This window comes from Carassius auratus, chromosome 1, assembly GCF_003368295.1.
Source record: "Carassius auratus strain Wakin chromosome 1, ASM336829v1, whole genome shotgun sequence".
Lineage (NCBI taxonomy): Eukaryota > Metazoa > Chordata > Actinopteri > Cypriniformes > Cyprinidae > Carassius > Carassius auratus.
In genome coordinates this window covers 5,638,662-5,643,476 of record NC_039243.1, presented here as the reverse complement: position 1 = coordinate 5,643,476, position 4,815 = coordinate 5,638,662, and the positions used below count along the sequence as shown (strand labels likewise).

The 4,815-nt window shown below is 38.7% G+C and overlaps 1 long non-coding RNA gene across 1 annotated transcript; it reads right to left on the bottom strand.

The window, feature by feature from the left end:
• Window positions 1-327: 327 nt before the first annotated feature.
• Window positions 328-3,669, bottom strand: LOC113050315 (uncharacterized). Its single transcript, XR_003277101.1, has 4 exons — window positions 2,253-3,669; window positions 2,134-2,176; window positions 591-698; window positions 328-491 (listed from the first exon to the last, which is right to left on the bottom strand). It is a non-coding gene; the product is annotated as an uncharacterized LOC113050315 (long non-coding RNA).
• Between the last annotated feature and the right edge of the window lie 1,146 nt (window positions 3,670-4,815).

The following is a 4,815-nucleotide window of genomic DNA, read 5'->3' as shown; positions in this document are numbered from 1 at the left end:
AAGGGTCAATCATTGTTTACACTCCTTATTCTGTGAATATTGATTATTTCTGCTTATTTTTTCACATATATTTTTGAAGGGATGTCAAAAGGAAAAAGATCTCATGATGAAAAAAATGCAAAATGAAAAAGTTAAATACTGTGAAATTTTTCAATAACATCAAATATCACTTTCCAAGCCCCTGTGATTTTCTTTTTCTAATGGAATATGTCAGTGACCATTACCAGCAGCTCTCCAACTGTAAATAGGAGACATGAATGACATTTAAGAGAGACCGCTAAAATATTACCTCTGAATAATGACTTAAATGTCAATTTGTTCCTCATACAAAGCTTTATTATTTAGATTATGATATTATTAATAATGCAATTGCATGCAGTCAGCTGCTTCTCTCCACCGAGGCTCAGTGCCTTGTACTGCCGTCTGCTCTCTGGTTTGGGCGGCTCTCTGCAGCCAGTGCTTCAGATGCCACTTTGCATCCATCAGCAGCCCTGTGGGCAAGAGGAAATGTAAAATTCAAACCAGAAAGGTGGGAATTAGGAGACAAAATACATGCAGGGGCAAATAAAAGGCAAGGACGGAGCACCCACACTATGATTGCATGTGAGCAGGTCCTTCTGCTCCACCTCTCACACATCGTTTCTGCAGCTGTACAGACTCCCTCTCCTCCTGAATCTAAGCAGTCATGTAGAGTATGCCTGAAAATGCGTTTACAAATGCATCGAATAACTATGCAGTTTAAATTCACATTGACAATGAGATGGAAAAACTTCAAAAAGCAGATGGCTTGGATGTGAGGGACCGAGAGTGATTTTCTGAGCCCTTTCCCTCACCGATATATACGGTTCTTGAAGGGTGGACAGGGGAGCACCAATAATCCTTTCAGCAGTCCGAACCATCCTCTGTAGTCTTCTGATAGACAGTTATTGAAGTGCACAGGACAGACCCAATTACGTTAGACTGTGTCATTGAGTACAGATATGTGACTGAACTCAAAGTAACATATATCTGTACATTAACAGATAGAACATTTTATTTGAAACTGTAATAATAATCTCATAATATATGTATTATTGATCAAATAAGTCTTGCTGAGCATAATAGTTTTTTTTTAATCAAAAACATAAAAAAAATCTTACTAACCTAAAACTTAGTGTTACTGTCATTTATTTCGAAGAAGGAGGTCATCATATTTGAGGGTCATTGGCATCAAAAGTTTGAAAACCTCTTGTTTAGTACAGCTGAGCAAGGCATGTATTGTTTCGGCTGTATTTCTGTAGAAGGTGTTTTCAAATCTCTTGTGGTAGATGAGTGTGAAGACACAGCAGTGCTTGGCTAACCACAGATTGCAATAGTCCTCTAAGAAACCCTTTCACTTCCTGCATAATGGTAATATAATTTTATCTTTTTTTATCTCTCACGCCTTCTGTTTTTTTTTTCTTTATGAATTTGGGTCTTTATTTTGGTTTCTAAATGGAGGTTGTATCTATGGTACCTTGAGATAAACATAATATTCTGGGAGTTTTCTTCATCTTTTCAGGTCAGAATAATATTTTAACCCTCCGCGTGTGAAATCCACGTGCTCCTTATAAGCAGACAAGATTAAATTAAGAAATAAAAAAAAAAAAATATTCAGTCAGCAAATTTAAATGTTTACCATAATTAATGCAAATGTGTTATTTAGCCTAGGGCATCAGACCCCCCCTCCCCCAATCTCAATAAATAACAACAATATTGCAGACCCCACAAGACGAGTTAATTCAAGTCCTTTTTTTTCATGGCCCTACTCTTAAATGCAGAGGATCAGGGACTCACAATTGATTGTTCAAATTAAAATCCCCTGTATCCATGCAACTGTGGAATAAGCTGTAAGTGCACTATACAAAGACAGTGAAAACAGAAAAGGTTACCATAGCACCTCATAAGAATTATGCGACCCCAATGGATGTGGGAGTCATGCACAGCAAATGAGCTTCTGCAGGTGGCACACGAGATGAATAAAGTTTTTCTCAAGCAATCTGTAATGGCTTTGATAGTACGTACGGTATACAGACAACAGTTCACCCAATAATGAAACGTGTGGGATAGTTTACTCACCTTTGTATTAAATTATTATTATTACTTAGAACAAACCTTGAAGCAGAGAGGTTATAGCGTGGGGTGCCAATCCTGTCAGCTATGAACAGAAAACAGAGGCTACAATTTGCACATGCTCTCCACAATTGGACAATAGATGATTAGAAAATGATTACCTGGTCTGATGAGTCGGGTCAGAATTTGGAGTAAACAACAAGAAAACATGGATACGTCCAGTTTTGTATCAGCGGATCAGGCTGCTGGTCGTGGAATGATGTCAGGGATCATTTCTTGGCACACTTGGGCCCCTTAGTACCAATTGAGCATTGTTTAAACACCACAGTCCACATGAGTATTATTGCTGACCATGTCCATCGCATTATGACCACAGTGTGCGATCTTGTGATGTCTTCTGACCTCTAGCAGGATAATGTCCCATGCCACAAAGCTCAAATCATCTCAAAAATGTAAATGAGTCACCAGATCTCAATCCAATAGAGCAGCTTTGGAATGCGGTGGAACGGGAGATTCTCATCATGGATATGCAGCCGACAAATCTGCAGCAACTGCGTGATGCTATCATGTTAATGGACCAAAATCCCCTCAAAATTGTGTCCAGTACATTGTTGAATCTATGCCACAAAGACTTAATGTGAACTTAAGCAGGTTTAACCTGGTACTTAAGTGGCCTGTGAGTGTATGTTACACGGAATATATAAAAGATCAAACTGACTCCTTCCTCCAAACCTGTCTTTTATTTTTGCTCAGAGTTCAGCAGAAACTGAGGCTTGATAAGCAATCACCAGCTCACAACTTCCTCCAAATTACAGAGTCTCATTTATAATTCACATCGTTAGTGGGAGAAATCCAAACAGCTTTGCATTTTGTTGTCTGAGCGTGGCAGTGAGGCTGCTTCTTATTTATAAGTGTCGAGTATGCACAGATGTGTGTGTGTGCGTTTGTGTGTGAGTGTGTTCCACTCTGCCCTTTTAAGAAGGGGAAGTGTGTCTCATTCATGAAAGATTTATCCCCTCTTTGAGAGGATTTAGCACTTTTCTGCTTCACCCCAGAACACATTGCATTGTTTATGAAGGAATATGGCTTGTGCTGGTCTTTTCAAAACTGAGGCTGCTTTGGCACTTACAGAAGGCACAATATAAAACTTAACCTGTTTCATTCCTTCTTTCTCTGCTTCCTTTTTCCTCTAGCCTACAACCAAAGAAGACACAAAAAGAACCTCAAAAGGTTGCTCTGTACCATCTGGTTGAACAAAAAACTTTAGTTAAATGCAACTGAACTATAAAATTAAACAATTGGAATATATAAAAAAATTCAGAACAAACATGTTCCTTCTTCCTGTTTTAATTCAAGACTCGCAAAAACATACAGTGACACTTTAATTTAGGGTCTCTTAACTGGTTGCTTATTAACATTTGTTAATACTAATAAAGCACATATTAATGTTTTATTCTAGATGACCTTATTCTACATTCCTACCCAATACCTAAACTTAACAACTACCTTAATAACTATTAATAAGCAGCAAATTAGGTAAAGTCATAGTTAATGGCGAATAAAGCCTGCATAAGTCCAGATGCGGACAACCTGCATTTTACCGAAAGCGAGTACTTGTCCACACAGTCGTCCGCTCAGAGCCTCTGCGCACACTCTCCGATGAAAATGTTTACGTCACGCCCACCATAGCGGACCCTAGCAGACTCGCAGATGTTGACTTCCCTGAAATATTACCTCTTCAAGTAATAAAACTATTCTAGAATGTATGAAAAGTGGAATGACTTCAAACAGACAGCTGGTGTAAGTATGCATGAGTCATTGTTTTGACTCTGGCTGTGTATCTGCTTGATTGGTCATTTTAAGCTAATGGCCACAGGCTTATTTATTGGTGAACGCTTTAATCCCTGATGGTGGCAAATTATTGCAATGTACAGGAGACCAGACACACGGCTCTGTAACCACAGATAGTAACTCCTTGACGGAGATGCATTATTAAAATGATGATCCTTTGAAAATACCTTTGAGCATATGAATAAGTCTTCTCTATTTGCTATTTCAATGAATCTCTTGACTATCTTGACACTGGCTAATTTACAAACTCAATTGCTAGGATCAGAGCGGTCACCATGATCTTACTAGTTGTGTTATATCCATGTAGACAATTCCATTTATGTATACAAATTCTATCCTCTAAATAAATATGCATACATCACATAAATTGCTTCAGGTTCACTTTTCCAGATGGGGGACATAAAAAAAAAAGTTTGATTATACTGATTGGACTTGATTAGGAAAGCCACACACCTATCTATATAAGACGTTACAGCTCACAGTGCATATCAGAGCAAATGAGAATTATGAGGTCAAAGAAACTTCCTGAAGAGCTCAGAGACAGAATTGTGGCAAGGCACAGATCTGGCCAAGGTTACAAAAACATTTCTGCTGCACTTAAGGTGCTGAGACCAAGATAGAACTTTTTGGCCTTAATTCTAAGCAGTTTGTGTGAAGAAAACCAGGCACTGCTCATCACCTGTCCAATACAGTCCCAACAGTGAAGTAACATGCTGTGGGGGTGTTTTTCAGCTGCAGGGACTGGTTGCAATCAAGGGAAAGATGAATGTGGCCAAGTACAGGGATATCCTGGATAAAAACCATCTTCAGAGTGCTCAGGACCTCAGACTGGGGTGAAGGTTCACCTTCTTGTTGAAAAACTTGTTGCATCTT